This window comes from Lissotriton helveticus, chromosome 4_1 (genome assembly GCF_964261635.1).
Source record: "Lissotriton helveticus chromosome 4_1, aLisHel1.1, whole genome shotgun sequence".
Lineage (NCBI taxonomy): Eukaryota > Metazoa > Chordata > Amphibia > Caudata > Salamandridae > Lissotriton > Lissotriton helveticus.
In genome coordinates, this window is record NC_136063.1 from 428,446,271 (window position 1) to 428,469,597 (window position 23,327).

At 49.7% G+C, this 23,327-nt stretch overlaps 1 protein-coding gene across 1 annotated transcript in view; it reads right to left on the reverse strand.

Moving 5' to 3' along the window:
- The window catches only part of LAPTM4B (lysosomal protein transmembrane 4 beta), a 452,106-nt gene that overhangs the window by 95,281 nt on the left and 333,498 nt on the right, over positions 1 to 23,327 (reverse strand). The window lies entirely within an intron of this gene.

Sequence of the window (23,327 nt, forward strand, 5' to 3'; positions counted from 1 at the left end):
CTTGTTGTATTATTTATCTGGATACAGTGACAGAAGCGCACATTTTTCGAGCGGGACACTATGCTAAGCACGGATGTGTTTTAAACCATGCTCCTTTGAGAGATTCCCCAAGGCTTTTCATCCCACTCAAAGCCAGGGTACTTCTGTCATGTCACCTGGTCTTTGTAGAGCGCTGTATGGGACTTCAGCGTGCTGCCTTGTTTGGGAGCACTGGGAGGAAACCGGCTGCAATAATGGTTAAAGGGATTGTGGTGGAAGCATCGGGTGTTGTGCGCGAGTGGTGATGTGGTCAAGTTGCTGCAGCCTCCAAGCCTGCTCGGGTAGTATTTCTACTACATCTGAAGGCCCTGTGTGAAGTAGAAGTGGTGAGACGTCTGCGGGTGCAGTTGTCTCATGGGACATGGTTGGGTGAGATACACAGGGTTGGAGGCGAGCTCTGCTTGCTGTCACCTACAATATGTCTGTGCGCAGTAACCTTCTCCACACTACTCAGACCGCCTACCTGTGAGGAAACTGGGCGCTGAATGGTTCTACGAACCGACTAGAAATGCTGGCTTGTAATTGGACAGTAACTGCACCCTGAAGAAAGGCACTCCCCAAAATCCACTTGGGGAAATGTTTTTAAGCACTATGATGTCCTGGGTTTTTCCACAGCAAAGAATGGATGCATACACAGGGCCTAGAGGTGTTTTTGAAGCTGCTCAACAGGAGACACTTATGTACGACAGCAGCGTGCACAAAGCAGACTTCATCAGTAACATACAGCATTCATTTTAGAGTTAGCCTTGTACCTGAGAAATGCCACAGTCCCCCTCCCCCCCCCCCCCCCCCCCCCCACACACACACACACATCCCCATCTCAGGGGCACAGGGCACAGACAGGCCTATAGTCACAGCCCATCCCACACCTCAGAGGCACAGAGAGTCCTTCTCTCAACCCTCCCCTCATCTCTGAGGCACAGAAGGACTGCTCTCATCCCTCCCCTAATCTCAGAGACACAGACAGGCTTACCTCGCCAGCCCTTCCTGCCTCAAAGTGCCTTTTGTCTCTTTTTCTCTTCCTTCTTCCTCTCCCCCTTCTCTGCTTCTGGCATGGGGCAAGCTTTTTAGCCATTTTTGCAAGTTAGTAGTTTTGAGGCCATTCTTGGCATTCTTAAAGGGAAAACTCTATTGCTTACTGTGCCACACATCTGATTCGTAGTCTGTAATTCTTCATCTGTGTCTGTGGTGGCTGTCATTGTAGTCCTTTTTCTAGGTCTATGACAGCTGTCAAATAGTCCTACTTTAATGTCGACGGTTACTTCAAACTGTAGTATTACTTCTATGTCTATGACATGTCTTGTTTTTTGTTCTGAGAATCTGGTCACCCTAGATTGCCATCAGGGGAGAACATGAACATTATTGTGGACTGTGTATGTTAGACAACAAACACCGAGGATGGGAAGGCCCCTTCCTCAGTTACATTTTCAATACACATGACCTGAGACTGCGGTCGCATTTAAAACTAACTCCATTCTCAGCTTTTTAATGCCAACTAATAGTAAAGCCAACAGACTTGCGAGCTTTGGCTTTCTGACAAAACAGCCCTGCTCTCCAAAGCCGGCGAGGCCGCGCAGACTCTCCAGCAGCAACGAAATCGGACGTGCGGCACCTTGGGTCGAAGCAAAATTCTCTTTATCAGCAGAGTGCACATCTGGAAAGTGCATGTACATTTTAATACATGGAACCCCTCGCGTGTGCTGCGTTTTATGAGCCTACAGTGCCAGCTGAAGCTTTCTTCACTTCAATCCGGATCCACAAGACTCATTCCTTCTGTTGCCTTGTTAAGCAGACTCATAACTGCACTGCAGCAGCAGGAGAAGGACAGACCCTTCCGTACCACAGTCCATCACTCAGACACCCTAGCACAGACTCTGACCTGCCCGGATACTTCCTTCTTGCCTAGAAATGGGAACTGACCATTGCAAGGATATGTGCAGCACATTGCCGCAGTCGTAAACTTGTCTGCCAACCACAGCAGGATGGATTTCTTTGAACCACACCTTTGAAAAGTGCAACAAAGCATCATAAATGTATTTCAAATGTGTCACTGGTTATCCTTACACAACTAGGGTGACCAACTGGCATGGGTGCAAATTCAGGACGGTGAGTGTAAAAATTCAGGACAAAGGGCCAAAATTCAGGACAAAAATTCAGGACAGCAGGTCAAAATTCAGGACAAAACTTCGGGACAAAAGGTAAGTTTTACAGACACATCAAAGGAGGTCGCGCAATAGTATATAATTATACAGTAAAGGGGGTGGTGATGGACAGAGTATCTGAATTAAGCAGAACACTCCTACCCAGTCAACAGATCAGGGCTTGATCCATCACCGTTTTTTAGCTCACTGCACCATCCGAGTTCAGAACCTGGCTATATGCAAATTAGTCTGTCCCTGGCCCAGTGCATCATGGGAACAGGGCAGACCAAACTACCAAGCCAATTCTTTACCAGAAAGGAAACAAGCTTCCGGGGACCGGTTTCTGGCATCACAGCCGTCTTCGGCCCAGCTTGCTTGAATCCTGATGGTGCAGTGAGCAAGGGACTCACGTCTGAGCATACCCTTCCACGCTTATGGTGGACAAAACGATACAGTAAAGGGGGTGGTGATGGACAGAGTGTCTGAATTAAGCAGAACACTCCTACCCAGTCAACAGATCAGGGCTTGATCCATCACCGTTTTTTAGCTCACTGCATCATCCCAGTTCAGAACCTGGCTATATGCAAATTAGTCTGTCCCTGGCCCAGTGCATCATGGGAACAGGGCAGACCAAACTACCAAGCCAATTCTTTACCAGAAAGGAAACAAGCTTCCGGGGACCGGTTTCTGGCATCACAGCCGTCTTCGGCCCGGCTTGCTTGAATCCTGATGGTGCAGTGAGCAAGGGACTCACGTCTGAGCATACCCTTCCACGCTTATGGTGGACAAAACGATACAGTAAAGGGGGTGGTGATGGACAGAGTATCTGAATTAAGCAGAACACTCCTACCCAGTCAACAGATCAGGGCTTGATCCATCACCGTTTTTTAGCTCACTGCACCATCCCAGTTCAGAACCTGGCTATATGCAAATTAGTCTGTCCCTGGCCCAGTGCATCATGGGAACAGGGCAGACCAAACTACCAAGCCAATTCTTTACCAGAAAGGAAACAAGCTTCCGGGGACCAGTTTCTGGCATCACAGCCGTCTTCGGCCCGGCTTGCTTGAATCCTGATGGTGCAGTGAGCAAGGGACTCACGTCTGAGCATACCCTTCCACGCTTATGGTGGACAAAACGATACAGTAAAGGGGGTGGTGATGGACAGAGTATCTGAATTAAGCAGAACACTCCTACCCAGTCAACAGATCAGGGATTGATCCATCACCGTTTTTTAGCTCACTGCACCATCCCAGTTCAGAACCTGGCTATATGCAAATTAGTCTGTCCCTGGCCCAGTGCATCATGGGAACAGGGCAGACCAAACTACCAAGCCAATTCTTTACCAGAAAGGAAACAAGTTTCCGGGGACCGGTTTCTGGCATCAGAGCCGTCTTCGGCCCGGCTTCTTTGAATCCTGATGGTGCAGTGAGCAAGGGACTCACGTCTGAGCATACCCTTCCACGCTTATGGTGGACAAAACAATACAGTAAAGATGCTCCGTCCATCACCACCCCCTTTTGTACCGCTTTTGGCCGCCATAAGTGTGGCAGGGTATGCTCAGACGTGAGTCCCTTGCTCACTTTGCCACTGGATTCAAGCAAGCCGGGCTGAAGACGGCTGGAATGCCAGAAACCGGTCCTTGGAAGCTTGTTTCCGGTCCAGGGAAGACATGGCTTGGCAGTTCGGGCTGGACTGTTCCCATGAGGCACAGGGTCAGACTGATTTGCATATAGGCATGTCTGAACTGGGGTGGCAGAGTGGGCTAAAGTACGTGATGGATTAAACCCAGATCTTTTGACTGGGTGTGAGTGTTTGATTGATTCAGATGCTCCGTCCATCACCACCCCCTTTTGTACCGCTTTTGGCCGCCATAAGTGTGGCAGGGTATGCTCAGACGTGAGTCCCTTGCTCACTTTGCCACTGGATTCAAGCAAGCCGGGCTGAAGACGGCTGGAATGCCAGAAACCGGTCCTTGGAAGCTTGTTTCCGGTCCAGGGAAGACATGGCTTGGCAGTTCGGGCTGGACTGTTCCCATGAGGCACAGGGTCAGACTGATTTGCATATAGGCATGTCTGAACTGGGGTGGCAGAGTGGGCTAAAGAACGGTGATGGATTAAACCCAGATCTTTTGACTGGGTGTGAGTGTTTGATTGATTCAGATGCTCCGTCCAGCACCACCCCCTTTTGTACCGCTTTTGGCCGCTATAAGTGTGGCAGGGTATGCTCAGACGTGAGTCCCTTGCTCACTTTGCCACTGGATTCAAGCAAACCGGGCTGAAGACGGCTGGAATGCCAGAAACCGGTCCTTGGAAGCTTGTTTCCGGTCCAGGGAAGACATGGCTTGGCAGTTCGGGCTGGACTGTTCCCATGAGGCACAGGGTCAGACTGATTTGCATATAGGCATGTCTGAACTGGGGTGGCAGAGTGGGCTAAAGAACGGTGATGGATTAAACCCAGATCTTTTGACTGGGTGTGAGTGTTTGATTGATTCAGATGCTCCGCCCATCACCACCCCCTTTTGTACCGCTTTTGGCCGCCATAAGTGTGGCAGGGTATGCTCAGACGTGAGTCCCTTGCTCACTTTGCCACTGGATTCAAGCAAGCCGGGCTGAAGACGGCTGGAATGCCAGAAACCGGTCCTTGGAAGCTTGTTTCCGGTCCAGGGAAGACATGGCTTGGCAGTTCGGGCTGGACTGTTCCCATGAGGCACAGGGTCAGACTGATTTGCATATAGGCATGCCTGAACTGGGGTGGCAGAGTGGGCTAAAGAACGGTGATGGATTAAACCCCGATCTTTTGACTGGGTGTGAGTGTTTGATTGATTCAGATGCTCCGTCCATCACCACCCCCTTTTGTACCGCTTTTTTTTTTTTTTTAAAATTTTTAAGACCTTTATTATAAAAGAGCACACAGCTATTCAGCCTAACATCCCGAAGGCAAGGCAGCATAAGCTCAGGAGGAGAAAAGTGCAAGACGATTCACATCAGAACATTGCAGGTTGTTTTTTGTTTTTTGAGACAGAGAACTAAACCAAGAAAAGAATCGCCAAAAGGCGCGTGAGATTGGCAATGGAGCAACAGAGACGGAAAAGAGTCGGCAAAAGGCAGAGGAGGACAGGTAGAGAATCGATAAAAAGAATGAGTGGTAGGATGGGGAGGGGGGTGAGGAAAAAACAGGAGAAATACAAACAGCATAAAACAGTTGATGTCACAGGCTACGGTGATAAGTGTTCGTCCCGAGGGACAGGTTCCGGCGGCAGACACACATCTCCCCTGTAAGCATTCCATGCCCCCCACACTTTATTCCATGTCTGAGGCCTACCCCTGGATACATAAACTGTCTTTTCTCGGAACATGCACCAATCCATGTTGGCTTTCCAGTGTACCACCAGGGGGGCTGCGGCAGCACCCCACTTTTGAGCAATATCGCGCTTGGCAACCATATTACCCAATGTCACCCAGCGAGTCTGCGCCGCGTTGAGATCAGACGGTTCCCATACGTTAAGAATGCACCTCCGCGCCTCCGCAGCCAACACCACACCAGTCACCTCACCCATAATCCGGTGTACTCTCGCCCAGTATGGGGCAATGACGGGGCATTCCCACAGAATATGGAAAAAGGTTGCGAGAGCCCCACAACCTCGACGACAAAGGCCATCGGGCGAGAATCCCATACGCAAAAGCCGAGGGCCGGTGACATACACCCGGTGAAGGATTTTGAATTGCACCAGTCGGAGACGTGAGGAGATAGCGACCTCCTTGGGGGAGGACACTGCACACTGCCAGTCCTCATCGTCAAGTTCCAGGCCGTCCGCCATCCATTGGTCCCGTAAGCACAGGAGGAGATCAGCACGAACATTAATCAATTTCTTATAGGACAGGGAAATAGCACTGTCAGGCAAATGGCCATCCAGTATCCTGTCCTCTAGGGGGGAGCTGTCGGGGATCTCTCCCTCCGTAGGCCGGGCAGAGAGCAGCGCGTGTCTCATCTGGGCATAGCGGAAGAACTCCGAATCGCCCAAACGGTATTCGGCCTGCAGTTGAGGAAAGGTCTTGATTTCGCCCTTAAGAAGCATATCGTCCACCCTGGAAATGCCTATGAGATCCCATTTGTCGAAGCCCTTGGTGTGCCACAGCCTGCCCAAGATATCAGAGTCGTACAATGGGGTAAACCTAGTCAGCCTGCCCTGCCAACCCTGCGCTTTAGTGATCGTCCGCCAAATGTGAACCGCCGCCTTGGTCGGGCCTGACAGGCGCCGATCAAAGGATCTGGAATACAGGGCGCGATAGTAGTTGCCCCCGCGCAAGAGCCACCTATCCATTGCGTAACCTGGGCTATCAATAGGGCCATAAAAGCCGTGGTTGATAGCAGTGAGCTGAGAGGACCAATAGTACCGACGCACATCCGGTAGGGCGATGCCTCCATCGTACCATGGCAATGTGAGCTTCTGGATGGCTACACGGGGTCGACCATCCCAGAGCAAGGCCCGTTGCAAGCTCTCTATCTCTCGAAAATAACGGGCCGGAACCAGGTCCTGTGTGTTCTGTAAGGCATACAAAAACCTGGGCAAGGACATCATTTTCAACAACGCTGCCCGGCCCAGGAGAGAGAGCGGGAGCCTGCGCCAACTATCCACGTCCCTCCGCAGCCGCTGGAGAGGGGGGAGCAGATTGTGGTCGTACCGCGCCTGAGAACTACCGGAAATGTATATGCCCAGGTACTTAAAGCCCTGTCCGGCCATCTGGATGTTGCAGCCTCTGGGGAGGCGCGGTGTGTCCCCCTTCAGAATGTAAAGAGAAGACTTAGCCCAGTTGATAACCAGGCCAGAGTGGCGTCCAAACAGCCTGAGCACGTCGCACGCCACAATGAGCGATTTGCATGGAGAAGTAAGGTAGAGCAGAATATCATCTGCGTACAGGGAAACTCTATCCTCAAAACCCGGGGCCCAGGTTATACCATGTAGGTCAGGGTGTGTACGTAACATGGCCGCAAGCGGCTCAAGAGCCAAGGCAAACAGGAGAGGTGACAGGGGGCAACCCTGCCTAGTACCTCGGTGAAGGGCAAAGGACGCCGAAACGCGGCCATTGACTGCGACATTAGCCAGCGGGCAAGAGTAAAGGAGTTGCACCCAACTCAGAAAGACCGGTCCAAATCCCAGCTTCACCAGCACCGCCCAAAGATAACTCCACTCAAGAGAGTCAAAAGCCATTGTGGCGTCAAGAGAAGCAAGTATCGCCGGTTCCTCAAGGGTGTGAGCCCTGGCCATAACACCATGGAGCCGACGCAGATTAAGGGCAGTGTTACGGCGGGGAATGAAACCCGACTGGTCTGGGTGCACCAAGTCACCGATGACTCCAACCAATCGATTGGCAAGCAGTTTGGCTAGGACCTTGGGCTCCACATTGAGGAGAGAGATGGGGCGATAAGATCGGCACACGTCTCTTGGTTTTCCCTCTTTGTGAATAACCACGATGGTGGCCAGTCTCTGATCTAGGGGGAGGAGGCCCTCATCTAGTGCCTTCAAAAACATAGTCCGCAGGTGCGTGGATACCACATCCGGTCGAATTTTGTACAACTCGACCGGAATACCATTGGGGCCAGTCGCTTTACCCGACCGTAGTGCACGGATCGCCAAGGCGATCTCGTCAGCGGATATGTCTCGATCCAAGTCGGCACGATCCTCTTCAGAAAGACAGGGAAGGTCAATCGTGGAGAGGAACTCAGCCGAGTCAGCCTCGGAGCAGTCTGAGGTGGAAGTGTAGACACCCCGGAAATAATCAGCAAAAGACTCGGCGATAGCACTGGGGTCCGTGACGGCGACCCCGTCGTCGCCCAGGATCTCAGGCACCACACGGTTAGCCATCTCGCGCCTGTCCAGCCAAGCCAGCAGTTTCCCAGCTTTATCCCCAACGTCGTAGATACGACCTTGCTGTTCCTTGGCCAGGAGAAGGGCAGCATTCGTGGCGAGATCATGGTACTCCGCCTGTTTAAGGGAAAGGTCATGCAGAAGAGAGGGGTCGGGCTCAGGTCCCAATCGGGACTCAAGACGCAAAACCTCGTCCTCAATACACGTGAGATCAGCATCTCTGACTCGCCTGGCCTCCGCAATGAGAGCAAGAGCCTCACCCCTTAACACAGTCTTGAATGCCTCCCACAGGGTAACAGCCGAGCCAACCGAGCCTACATTCTCCGAGAAGTAGAGGTCGATGGCCTTAGCAAGGAGCGCACGAGTCTTGAGATTACGGAAATACCAGGGGTTAACCGCCACCGGCCGGTCAGACAGGACAATGTTAAAATCAAACGAGACCCACAACGGGGAATGGTCGGAAATACCCCGTGCCAAAAAACGGGCCTCAGACACGGCAGACGCATGTGCAGCTAAGGTAAGAACGTAGTCTACACGGGATAGACTACCATGGGCACTCGAAAGGAAGGAGAAATGGCGGAGCGCGGGATGCAGTAACCTCCAACTGTCTACAAGACCCATGGAGTCAAGAAAGGAAGGCAACCACAGTTGGGAACTGCGGAGATCTCTTGGCGGTTGGCGGTCCAGGGAGCCAGAGCAGACTGAATTAAGGTCACCCCCCACTATCAAAAGACCATCAGGCAAGGACAAAATGGCGCCACCAAGGTCCTGAAAAGTACTAGATTGTAGGCCTGGGGGAATATAAACCGAAAGTAGCGCAAGGGAACGCCCTTCCCATCTCCCCGCCACTGCAGCATAGCGCCCCCTCTCATCAATCACAGTGACGTCTATCTCAAGGGGAAGGGACGCTCGCATCAGGATTCCCGCCCCTCGGGAGCCAGAAGAGAACCCAGAGTGGGCCACCATCTTGTAGCCTTTGCGGTTGAGAGCCTTGCAAGAGTGCCCAATCAAATGAGTCTCTTGTAGAAGCACAACGTCGGGCATATGTCTCTTAAGCAGTTGAATAACCACCCCTCTCTTAACACGGTCACCCAACCCATTAACATTCCAACTGATCACTTTTAATTTCCTACCCCCCATCGTCCCGCAACCCGTCCCACCCAACCCCAGCCAACCCAACCATCAAGTGGAAAATAGCAGTACATCTGATCCATCGCCTAAAGGAAAGAAGAGAGAAAGAACGAACAAACAAAGAAACTCGCATAAATGCACCCCCCACCCTGCACCCCTGCATCAGACTAAAAAGCCCCCCCAACCAGCAGTGTGCCTGTCGCCCCATAAACTACTCTACAAAAAGTCCCAGAGGAGTAAGGAATCTCCGCGAACACCTCCCGCCACCCTCCATGTAACGACAGGAAAGTTAGCAGGGTCACTTAGGAAACAATACCGACAGTCCCCTGAAGCGGGCCCACCAAACGCCAGTCTTACACGGCAGAGCCAAGTCTCATAGATCCGAGCCACCAACCGCACCTCCACCTTGGTCATCCGGAGCGTCTCGACGCGGTGACAAAGTGTCCAACCATTCACTCACATGCTCGGCAAAGTCAAAGAACAGGGCACGGCCTTCATGCTCAATCCGGAGTTTAGCAGGGAACAACATGGAGTACTTGTATCCCATATCCCGCAGTCGCCGCTTTACGCCCGCATAGCTCTGACGCTGTCGCTGAACAGCCCTGGTAAAGTCCGGGTAGAAGTGCACTTCAGCGTTCTGATACTGAAGCGGTCCATGCCGTCTGGACGCCTGCAGGACCGCATCTCGGTCCCGAAAGTTGAGGAGCCGCGCCACGATGGGCCTAGGCGCCACGCCCGACTTCGGCGGTCCTCCCGGTACCCGAAGGGCACGCTCCACAGAGAAAAAGTTACTAAGTCCAGTCGGTGCCAAATGGGTTTTTATCAGGTCCTCAACAAAGAGGTCCGTCGCTGCTTCCTCCGACCCCTCCGGAACACCAACAATGCGGACGTTCTGCCGCCTGGCACGTCCTTCAAAATCCTCCAGCCTGCTCGAGAAACGGTCCGCAGTCATCCGCAGGTTCCGGACCTCGGTTTGCAGGTCCGAGACGTCGGCTGTTAGGCTGGAGGCCTTAATATCCAGTGACTTCACTCGGTCATTAGTCTTGCCCAGGTCGGCTCTAATGAGAGTCAGATCAACAGCCATAGTGTCCACCTTGTGGGTCAAGATCTCGTGCTGCTGCTGCATGTCAGCCCGAAAACTGGCGATGGCTCCCATGATGTCGCTCAGGGTAGGCTCGGAGCCGTCCGATGAGCCCGTAGACGGAAGGCTCTTGGCAGAGGACCCCGTGGCAGGCGGCGTCTTCGGCTGGGCATACCGCTCAATTCTACTCTGTTGCGGCTGTGTTTTACCCCGGACGCCTTTGTGCGACGTCTTGTCGGGGTCCCCCCTGCCCGCCATGTTGGTCCCGATGAGGACAAAGGGCTGCACCAGTCAAGCCCGAGCCCAGCGAGCCAAGGAAAAATCCGTGCTAGACAGTCGGACCAGGCCGATAAGAGAACGCACTGTAGGCACTAGCACTCCGTCAGGCGGGACAGCAGGCAAGCACTACACAGTCCAATCGTGCGGTGCGGCGGAGACCGGAGAGACAATGGCACAGCCCTGGCACGGGGCTGCAACTCGACGTAGTGCAGCGTAGGAACCACCGATTCAAAGGCAGAGGGCAGCTCCCGCCTCAGTAGCCCACCAGCAAGAAGAATCCACCCGCGTGGATCAGGATTCCAGTCAGGATATACGAGGAGGATCGGAAGGTCCGCGGAGCTCCGAGCTTACGCGGCCATCATAGTCGCCCGCGAAGCTCCTCCCCCCTTTTGTACCGCTTTTGGCCGCCATAAGTGTGGCAGGGTATGCTCAGACGTGAGTCCCTTGCTCACTTTGCCACTGGATTCAAGCAAGCCGGGCTGAAGACGGCTGGAATGCCAGAAACCGGTCCTTGGAAGCTTGTTTCCGGTCCAGGGAAGACATGGCTTGGCAGTTCGGGCTGGACTGTTCCCATGAGGCACAGGGTCAGACTGATTTGCATATAGGCATGTCTGAACTGGGGTGGCAGAGTGTGCTAAAGAACGGTGATGGATTAAACCCAGATCTTTTGACTGGGTGTGAGTGTTTGATTGATTCAGATGCTCCGTCCATCACCACCCCTTTTGTACCGCTTTTGGCCGCCATAAGTGTGGCAGGGTATGCTCAGACGTGAGTCCCTTGCTCACTTTGCCACTGGATTCAAGCAAGCCGGGCTGAAGACGTCTGGAAAGCCAGAAACCGGTCCTTGGAAGCTTGTTTCCGGTCCAGGGAAGACATGGCTTGGCAGTTCGGGCTGGACTGTTCCCATGAGATACAGGGTCAGACTGATTTGCATATAGGCATGTCTGAACTGGGGTGGCAGAGTGGGCTAAAGAACGGTGATGGATTAAACCCAGATCTTTTGACTGGGTGTGAGTGTTTGATTGATTCAGATGCTCCGTCCATCACCACCCCCTATAGTATATAATTAAGCACATCCATATCCAAACATATTCAACCATTTGCAAACCTATCCATCATGTATTCTTCCATCCATCATTTCACACATCCATCCCTCCATCCACCCTTTCACTCTATCCATTGGTACACTCATCCATCCGCTCTTCCACCCATCCGTTCACCCATCCATTCATTCATCCATCCAGCCTTTTAACCTTTCACCCATCAAGCCATCCTTTCACTTACTCATCCATCCACCCAGTCACTCATCCCTCCACCCATTCAGTCATCCATCCATCCACCCTTTCTCACCATCGACCCTTTCATTTAGCCATCCTTCCTTCCTTCCACACACCCAGCTACTCATCTACTCATGAATCCATCCATTGACCCTATCAATCATCCATCCACCCTTTCACTCCTTCACTCATCTGTCCATCCTTTTGTCCATCTAACCTCCCTTTCACTCACTCATCCATCCTTACATCCACCCTTTCACTCATCCGTCGATCGATTCACCCTTTCACTTATCAATTCATCAATCCATCCATCATTTCACTCATCCGTCCACCCATTCACTCGCCCGTCATCCACCCTTTCACTCGCCCATCATCCACCCTTTCACTCATCCATCCATCCATCCTATCACTCATCCATCCACCCTGCTACCCATCCATCTACCCTTCCACCCATACATCCATCTTTTTACCTTTTCTCTCATCCATCCTTCCACTCACATCCATCCATCCTTTCTCTCATTATCCATCCATTCACTAATCTATCCAGCCATCCAACCTTCCCTTCACTTACACACTCACCCACCGTTTCATGTTAATTTTGAGCTGAGCCTTTTTCTGCAGAGTTGCAGACAGAAGAGGCCCATCAAGAACGCCACCCCCGCTCTAGTTCCTAAAGCAAGGCGTGGGGCAGGAAAGGGTTCACCATGCCCTTGCACATAGGAAATCTGAGTCATGCATGATGCACAGTGCCAGGCCATGAGGTGACTCTCACATGGTGTGTTTTCCAGGGCTTTAAGTGGGATGAAAAAAATGGGGGGTCTCTCCAAAGTAGGTGTGTGATGTAATTAAGGGCGTGGCTTAAAACACCTAAGCTAAAAATCTGTGCTTAGTATGGTGTACCGCCTGACTGGTATTTTGCCTCTTGTCATTGTATCCAGATATATAACACAACAAATAACGTTACACGCAACAAGCCAGAACTATTGGCTGTGTCAATGGTTGTTAGTTGCATTAAAAAAAGGGCAGCAATCATGGTGGGGCTAGGGAGCTTGGCAGATGAAGAAGTATGAAGAGAGCTTGCAACACGAGGGAGACAGCAACAGGGAGTGCTGTAGCGGAGCGGGTGAGTATTTGGCAGGGGGAGAAGCACACAAGGGAGAGGGATAAAAACATTCATTCTCATAAAGCATCTAAAAAAAAGGGAGTAAACTAAAAGTGAGCAGTGGAAGGCTAGAAGACAGCCAATCACACAGAAGACAAAGAGAAGATGGACAGGATGGGACAAGTAAAGACATTAAATAATAAAAAACTAAATGAGAGAAATAATAAAGCCAGCCAATGGTGAGCTTCAGGTGGGCTGTAAGTCCCTGTAAGTTCTTGGAGAGCCCACAATAGGTCTTTTGCATCCAGCCAGATTGTGCTGCACAGTACACTCGACCTAAAAACACCCAGTCCACCTCATCCTTTCCATATATAGACCCACATCTAATGTTCATGCAGTTATTAAAATACTCTAGTAACTGGGAAGTGAATGATCAGATTGGGTGGGTTAGAAAGTTGGGAAACAAAAGCAGCAGGGAGAAAAAGCTAGACAGGAGCATGCAAAACAAAACTGACACGCACGTTTGCACCGCATGCTGCTGTTCGCACGGATTTTTAAGCACAAAACGTACCACCGGTGCAAAGTGACAGTGCGATGAGCATTTGTTTGCCATTTACAGAACCCTGCGAAATTTCATGGAATTTTTATTTAACTCTGTGGAATTCCACAGAGTGAAATTCTACAAGTTCTGCCCAGGCCTAGTGGTGAACCGGGTTCGAGTGCTAGCCTTGTCTCAACAACCTGTGATTCTGGGCAAATCACCTAACCTTCCGGGAACTTATATAGCAGAGGCTCATATAAAGCGCGGCACTGCCTTTGGATCAAGTTTGCGCTGTATATAACTGCAAAATAAATAATAAAGCGTCTGGGCACTCCAGTAGTCTCCTGCTCTCCCGCTTTTTTCAAAGTAACGTAAAAGAGAGGCTGGAACTGGGCACCTCTTTTAGATTGGGAGAACTACTGCCACATTATCGAACCTCCACATCCGGGACGGCTGCCATTACTCTCTCAGTAGCCTTTTTAAACTGAATACATTTTGAGCTACATGTATTGGTAGCAGCTGGAAACAAAATAGGATGGCCGGTCTGAATAGTATGACTATCCTGTTGGAGACATCATTGTTAAATTCAAAGGACTTTGTTTGATTTCTGTGTTTCTACGTAAGGAAACCTCTGAAGGTTTACACCAAATGTAATATTGTTGCTTAAAAGCAGGTTTCATTATAGCCCTTTGCTGAAAAGAGACATTTGCTTGCTTTCCAACCCAAGCCCAGACTGCTCCATTGTCATTCTGTATGTGGCAATCAGCGGCATACAGAATGACAAAGGCGGGTGGGGCTGCTCTTATGCTCCAGGAGGAGTGCGAGGCGGCCCCATCAAGGGGCTAAGGCTTCTCACTGCTCCCTGTGATGGACAAAAGGCATCCATAAAAGGGATCCTCACGGACAACGGACGTGATGTCCAATTTACGGACTGTCAGTGAAATTTACGGACGATTGATCACCCTATACACAACCACAGTTAACCTGTCTTCCAACCAGTTTGGCATAAAGTAACTGGTGGAATCCCATCATGCTCTGTCTCAGTTAACCCATTACAGCACATAATAAGGCACCCACCACTTGCATGCACCTTAATGTACATGCTAGCCTTATCTCTACATACCCAAGTACAAATCCAAGGTAATAAAAAAAAGTCAAGGGCAAACCCCAAGTTTCTCAGAGAGGTCACCCCCAGACCTATTAAGGAATTGGTCATAAGGCCTACTAGTGGCAGGAAGACATCCTTTCCAGCCCATGTCTAATGTGAAGCAATCCATGATAGCTCTCCTCATATGAATTCTTTTTGAAATTCAAAGTTAGTTTATGTACCTATCATACTTACTATCATACTTGTAAAATATATTCGTACAAAAGTAAGTTACATAGCGCAAGGAATGGTACCCCTTAAAACGTCAATTTTTTAACTTTTAGATCTCGTGTTTTTGGATATCTGCTGTGAGATAGGAACTCCTCTGTGATAAATTGGCTTTGAAATGTAACCTCCAGGGCCCCACCTTTTAAAATAAGGGCTGGTGCGCAGCTGGTGCAAGATGTTGTGCACAGGTTGCATGTGTACATGTGTGAGCCTGTGTAAGCTGAATGAGGAAGACTTCTGTGAATCAGCCAGGCATCTGCACACGGGTAGTACTGTGTCACATGGGTTCTTATTCCTGGCAGCTCAAGCTTGGAACGTTTAACTAACAAACACATCTTCAAGCCAATTACATTCCTTCACAAAAAATCATTTAGTCTACCGTATAATATGGCTGCCTGCTACAGACTCTCAACTTTCTGGATTTACTCAATCCTGGGTTAAAAGAATTGCATTAACAGCAATGGCCTATTCCTACAATTTATCTAAAAACCCTACATTTGACATGGTCGTCAATTAAGATTAGCCAAGAGTAGCAACGGCTACCCCTGGCTTGTTTTTTGGTATCCACTGCCCTTTTCCGTCTCTTCTAAAGATTGTATGAGGACCATGACACGGGTTAAATACAATAAGGGCTCAAAGAGTTATTGTTTTGTTATGTCCTGTAGTTTCTACTCCCAGTCTTAACCAGCCCTCTCAGTGGAAAATAGGAGGAGGGAGCAAGTTGTGTGCCAGTTACCCGTGCTCAGTTCAAGCAGGTGTCTTGACTCTGCCATGTGCCGCTATATGCGCTTGCTTTCACTCCCCTGATCGCTGCCACTGACCACTATTCTGCGCGGTTAGTCTATGTCCTCTGTTTTGCAGGCATAGCCTCTGTTCCTGTTTAGATAGCGCCTGTGCTTAGTCCAGCCTCTGCTCCTGTATTAGAAATTACCCTGTTCTCTGTTACATTGTACACTGTTTCTTTTTACACTTTGTGCCTGATTTTGTCTTCTTCCTTATTTGGTTACTGTATCCTGCCTAGGTACTGGAAGTCAGCCCGCCTCACAGCTCTCTTCCAACCGCTTTGTTCCCATCTCCCGCCACCCAGTACCCAGCCCCCCACCAAGGTCCGACTTAATGGAGAACACTCCGCCTGAGAGATCTACAATACCTGAAACCCAGAAGCCGCAACAACTGCTACAGTGCAACTCCCCAATCAACGCTTGATGGTTTACCTGCCGCCACTGTCTCTTCACCTGCAATACCGGATCTCCCACCGTCAGTGGAATCCCACATCACTCCCACCTCATCGATCTCCGACCAGCCTGGAACCACTCCAATGCCTACTGCTCTACACCCGATCTCGCTACAAACATACTAACAAAATCTGAGACATCATCCGCACCCTATACCTGACATTATGTTCATCACAGAGACCTCGCTCAACCCCTCCTCCACCCCTGACAACACCACCGCAACACCCAAAAGCTACAAGATGACGCACCGGGACCGCACCAACAAACATGGAGGAGGCATCCCCATCATCTACAAAGATGCAATCTGCTGCACCACAACTGAAGATAAAGCCACGCCGATCATGGAACATCTCACCTTCCGACTCCACAATGATGGCAAAACTGCCATCAGAGGCACCCTTGCCTTCAGACCACCAGGAAAATGAACTGGCTTCTGCGATGCCATCGCTGACTTCATCTCCCCTCTGGCCATCGACTCCAAACACTGCATCTTCCCCAGCGACCTCAACTTCCACCTCGACGATCCCACAGACACAAACTCCACCAACCTCCTGGAAAGTATGAGCAACATTGGCCTCACCCAGGTGGCCACTGACCCCACACATAGTGCAGGACACATCCTTGACCTGATCTTCATGGCCAGCAACAGAGTCAGATACAGCCATGTCACAGAACCCACCTGGATCAACCACATCACCATCCACTTCACCATTGCTGAATCCCCACACACAGCAACCAGACCTCCCAGCTCCTTCTTCCGCAGCTGGAGCAAAGTGACACAGACCCAATGGATGGACGCCCTCAAAACTATCCAGCCTGACCCCGCAACCAACCTAGAACACGCCGTCCAGAACTTCACCACCTGGATCACCAGCCACCGAGAACATGATCTCCCCACCACAGGAGTTCTGCGCCCATTATCAAACTGTTTCCATGACAAGATATTCACCACTACAGGAACTTCGAACCCTAACTCACTGACTCCACACCTGGCCATTCCCTCACTGCGTGGGAACAGCTCACCACAGAGATTAGCACCACCATCATGAGCTCTATCCACTCGGGAGAACCTGTGGACCCATGCCCCCAAAGCCTCTTCAACCTCGGAACCAAGGAAATCAGCTCCCAACTCACCATCATTCTCAATGCATACACCATCACAGCCATCTTCCCTGATATTTGGAAACACGCGGAGGTCAGACTCCTCCTTTGGAAACCCTTAACCGACCCCAGCGAACTCATGAACTACCGACCCATCTCGCTGCTTCCACTACCAAAGTTCTCAAAAAAGCCATCAGCTGCCAGCTCACCAAACACCTGGAGAGAAACTACCTACTCAACATCTCACAATCCAATTGCTGTGCCAACCACAGCACTGAGACAGCCAGGATCAACACCACTGATGACATCACCACCACAATTACCAACTTACAGAACTGCATGATGAACATCGCCAACTGGATGAAGACCAACTGTCTGAAACTCAACACTGACGAGACCGAAGTGCTGATCTTTGGGAACAACCCCTCCCTGTGGCACAACATCTGGTGGCCAGGTGAACTTGGACCCACTCCCACTCCAAAAGACCACGCCCACAACCTTGGCATCATCCTGGACAGAAAACTCACCATGAACCGAAAGATCAATGCAGCCTCCTCTGCCTTTTTCCACACCCTCCATGTGCTCTGAAAGATCTTCAAATGGCCCCCTATCGGCACGAGAAAGACCATCACTCAAGCCCTAGTCACCAACCAGCTGGATTATGGCAACAAACTGTATGCAGGAACCACCATCCAACTCATGAAGATACTGGTCCCCCACCTCAGGAACCTCCACTGGCTCCCCATCCAGAAAAGGTGCCAATTCATGATGCTGACACACGCCTACAAAGCCCTCCTGGTCCAAGGACCGGCACAAATCAACCACCATCTAAATTTCCGGCAACCCCCCAGAGACCTCCGCTTCACCTCCCTCGCCCTTGCAGAGACAACTTGCATCCGTCACAGCTACAGTGGTGGTCTGTCTTCCTCCTACTTCGCCGCCAAGTCCTGGAACAGCCTTCCCCTCCACCTCTGATCATCATCCTCGCTCGCGGCCTTCAGGAAGAAACTCAAGACCTGACTTTTCGACTGAGCCTAGCAACCTAACGCTGGATACCCTCACGAGCAATTAGCTGCACTGACTGAATAACTGACTGATTGACTGACTGATTGACTGACTAAGAGTGAGACAAGGGCTCAAACCTGTGATTACATCAGGCGGTTAGTATGGTGTGTGACATCACTTTGACTATCCATGACCTTTTGTAGAAATCCATGTCAGTGAAGTGCAGGGATGTCATGAATCCCCTGCTATAGCAGTTACAGCTGGGATGGGGTTCTTGATGGGCCTCTTCTGTCTGCAACTCGGCAAAGGCTCATGAATAATGTGAAAGGGTGTAATGTGGAAAACTAAGCTCCTTGCATATAAAAATCTCATTAAAAAAATCTAAAGCTGACTTTTACTCCTCTCTAATCTGTAACACCACCAACAACTCTAGGAGTATTTTTTAACATCCTAAATAGCGTCACCAACCCGGAGTCCTGCAAGAATGCGATTGTCCTGTCCCAAGACCTTTGTGACAATCTGGCCAGAGAAAATAGAACTGATCCTTAAAGACTTGGACTCCCCTCTTGATATTGACACCCCCTCTGTCCCTCGTCCCGTTCCTCCGGTGAACCGATTATCTGATTCGGTTCTGGCTCCGGAAAATTCATTAGTCAGCTTTCTGCCGCTTACATTTGAAAACTTTTCCAAGGTAGCTAGAGGGATTGTTTCCGGGTCTCCTCTGGACCCGGTGCCTCCCAAAATTTGGAAGGAATTTGAAGATGAACTTTTCCCCCCACTCCATCTAATCTGTAATCAATCCCTGGTGACTGGCACCGTCCCAGCTCACTGGAAACGGGCGTTAGTCTCCCCCTTGCTAAAAAACCCTCCTTGGATCCTGACTGTTCCAAAAACTATCGGCCCATCTCACTGCTGCCGTTCCCTGCCAAGATAGTTGAACGGGTGGTCAGTAATACGCTTTCCACCCACCTGGAACATCATCTACTACTTGGCGAGGACCAATTCGGCTTTCGGCCTGCTCATGGAACTGAAACAGCCCTCATCACCGCTATGGACGAACTTCAAAGGCGCGCAGACAGAAGACAGGCATCGTTTCTGATCCTGCTCGATATGTCTGCCGCCTTTGACACGGTGAATCATAAGATCTTACTGAGGCGGCTGTTTGAGGCAGGAGTGAGAGATACGGCACTGCAGTGGTTTCACTCTTTTTTGCAGGACAGGCAGCAGGCAGTATCTATGCCTCCTTTTCAATCATCTTTCTCCCCAGTACTGCAAGGAGTTCCTCAGGGCTCCGCTATCAGCCCAATACTTTTTAACGTTTACCTTAGGCCGCTAATTTCACTTATCAAAGGCTTCGGCATTAGAATCGTTAACTACGCCGATGACACGCAGATGATCCTCTCCTTGGAAGGAGAGGATTCTATCTCCGTGGAGGTCTTACATAATTGTTTACGGAACACGTCAAGGTGGCTGAAGGATAATTCACTTCAGTTTAATGTCGGGAAAACCGAGGTGCTCTTTAGCGCTGGCACGAGGATCCCTCGCCCGTTCCCTAACAACTTTTGGCCCCCGGAAACAGGCTCCAACGTACGGCCTGCGGACTCTGTCCGCAACCTAGGGGTCATGCGGAACCATAGGCTCAGCATGGAGACCCATGTGCAAAAAACATTGGCGCGCTGCCTTGCCATCCTTCGCTCACTAAGGAAGGTTCTGCCCCTCCTACCCACCCATGCGCGCGCCCAAGTGGTTAGATGCACTATCCTGAGCAGGCTGGACTATTGCAACGCCCTCCTGCTTGGGTCCCCTGACTTTCTGCTGGACAGGCTCCAAAGGGTCCAAACTGCGGCTGCAAAACTGGCCTTGGGGCTGCCGAGAAGATCTCATGGACCATCTGCCCTGGCAAAACTACACTGGCTTCCTCTTAGACAGAGGATTCAATTTAAGGCCCTCTGTATAGTTTTTAGGGCCCTCCATGGCTGCGGTCCAGCCCCTCTAAAATCTAAGTTTGTATGGTACGCTCCTACTAGACAACTTCGTTCATCTGACGCTAAATTGGTAGTTGTTCCCAGATTTAGGAAGGTCAGAGCCGGAGGTAGATCCTTCGAGGTGGCTGCCGCTAGACTATGGAACACTCTCCCCATCGAGATTAGGCATATTAATGAACTCCTACAGTTTAGAAGAAAGGTGAAAACCTGGCTTTTCCCTGGTTAAACCTTCTTCCTCTGTTCCTGCTTTTTTTGCGCCCCTCTGAGTTCGACCAGCGCCAGGATGCCTGCAATGGTGACAGCTGCGCTTTATAAATTCTTAAAATAAATAAGGGTGGGTTTGTGAGTGAGTGAAAGGATGGGTGGATTGGTATGTGAGTGAAAGTATGGATGGGTGAGTGCAAGGGTGCATGGGTAAATGGATGGACGAATTAGTAAAAGGATGGATATAACGATGGATTTATTTATTTATTTATTTATTTATTTATTTATTAAGAGTTTTCTATAGCGCGAACATGACCCTTGGGTATCAGAGCGCTTCACATTACATGAGGTAGTTATAGTCAAGCATTGTTGTAGTAAACGTTCACAATATTATGAGGTAGGTACATATATGGCAATAGAGTGATAATATCAATCACATTTCTACAAAGAATATATACATAGAGTATGACATAGGTTTAGTATATAGCAAAATATAATGTGTAACAGAATCGATCGATCCTAAGTGTCTATTTCCTGTGTATATTTCAGTTCCAGTCCTTGAACATGAATTCTGTCGTCCAGCGCTTTGTCTATGGAAGGAACTTACTCATTAGGAAGATCTTAGTTTCCCTCTTAAAGGATGCTGTGTCTGGAATCTTTCTAATGTTTGGAGGAAGTGAATTCCAGATTCTGGGGGCTGCTCCTGAGAAAGCTCTGTCGTAAGTTTTCTTCTTCCGGAAGATGGCTGGTTTCAACACCAGCTCCTTTGCACTCCTGGCCGGTCTGTTCCCTCCAGATAGTTTAATTTTCTGAGCAAGGTAGCTGGGTGTATTGTGGTGGAGCGCTTTGTGGGTTATGCATGCCATTTTCAGCTGGATTCTGGCTTCGTATGGTAGCCAGTTTAATGCTTTCAGGTGTGGTGATATATGGTCAAATTTCCTTGATCGATCAGTCTTGCGGCTGCATTGAGACATGCCTTCAGTGGTGATGTTGAAATTTTTGGTAGCCCTGCTAGCGTCATACATCCATATGCAATCCTCGCGATAACTAGAGATTGAACTGCCAATTTGAGATCTGCCTTAGATATGAAAGAATGGCTGGATGAGTGAAATGGATGGATGAAAGGGTGGATGGATGAGTGAAAGGGTAGAAGGATGATGAGAGAAAGGCTAGATGGATGAGTGAGGGAAAGTATGGATGGCTGAGTGAAAGGGTGGACAGATGTATAGATGGGTGGAGTGAAAGGGTGGATTGATGGATGGAGTCAAAGGGTAAATAGATTGAGTGAAAGGATGGATGAGTGAAAGGATGGATGTTGGGGCATCGTGAACCCCCAACCTTAACAGCTACAGTGGGGTGGAATTCTTGATGAATCTCTCCTGTCTGCAACTTGGCAAACAAGAGTCAGAGAGTGAAAGAGTGGATGGATGAGTGAAAGGATGGATGGATGGTTGGAGTAAAAGGATGGATGGATGGTAGGATGGTTAACTAAAAGATGGATGAGTGAAAGGGTGGATGGAGCGATGGATGAGTGAAAGGGTAGATAGATAGATAGATAGATAGATAGATAGATAGATAGATAGATTTGGTGATGGAAGGATAGGTTTGAATATGGATGAGAGGACGGATGGAAAGGTGAAAGATTGAATGATGGATGAAAGAATGAATGGATGACAGAATTTAAAGGTGAAATGTTGGATATCAGCAGGTGTAAAGAAGGATGAAAGAATGAATGGATAGATGCCTGAATGGAAAACACAAGAGAGCTCTTCTGAGCGGGTCATGATGACCAGCTTTGGTACGAAGTGGGGGTATTTTAATTGTCTGGCTACTCCCCTTGGTGAAGTGCGACATTCCCCACTCAGTGGAAGTGCTGTTTCTATCATGGCGGCTCAGGGCAGTCGGCTGTTTACTAATGAATTGGACTCTCTGCGGCTTAGGAATGAATGGGGTCAGCAGCAAGAACACATTAGGCAATTGGCAGCTACACCAGCAACCCACTCACAACAGAGCTTCAGCCAAGTACTTGACAGAGCTTGGATACAAAGACAGACAATTAATCTCCTAACAGCCCAGCTGCTGCAGCCTCTGGACACATTAACTCAGTGCCTGCGAGGTCCAGCAAAGACTGCCCTTCTCCTCCTGCTCCTCCTTGGTCTTCTGTGACACCCAGATGGGATTCAAGGAGTTCACACCATGTCACTAGGAATCTTACCGCAATTGAACAATTCTTTCACTATTGAAAATATATTTTTTTCTTAATATACATAAAAAGCCAACATACATTTTTTTACATCTTCCAAAATATTTCTCTCATGCAGCTGGATCACACTTGCAGATCGTTTCTATGGGACCCTGTAAAATGTTCTTTTCCGAAGTTCTATTTGTGGTTTATTATTACACGAGCTTTCTTTACAATTTCGTCACAGTAAACATTGTGGCTGCAGATTCATGCAACAACACAACACATGAGATGCTACTATCCGCATGCTGGCCCTCACTAACTGTGGCATTTTCTTTCACATTGAGCACATTCTTCCATCGCAGTTTCTGCGGGTAGTCCGGATGTCTGCACTGCACTAACGTGCAGGCCTGTGCCACCTTCCTGATGCCAGCAAGGCCTCAGGTCTAATCCCTTTGCCTAAAAACTATTAAACAAAGCAGCGTCTTTCATTAAAAGAATGTGGCTAAGACAGATTGCTACGCGAGTAATAAACTGGAGGAGGAGTGACAAGCGTTCTCAATTTGGAACTTTGTCCTTGTTATTTATTAGTAATAAGTAAATCACCTCAGCAGAACGCCAAGTAAAAACTGATGCGAAGGGGCAATGCTTACGGCAAAGTGACTCCCACACCCTGGTAGACAACTCTCATGGTGGGGGAAACTCCCAATGTGTGAGGTTTATTAGTGTTTGTATTTTCTAAAAATCTGGCTTTGGAATTTAGTTTTTGACAATGCAAAAATA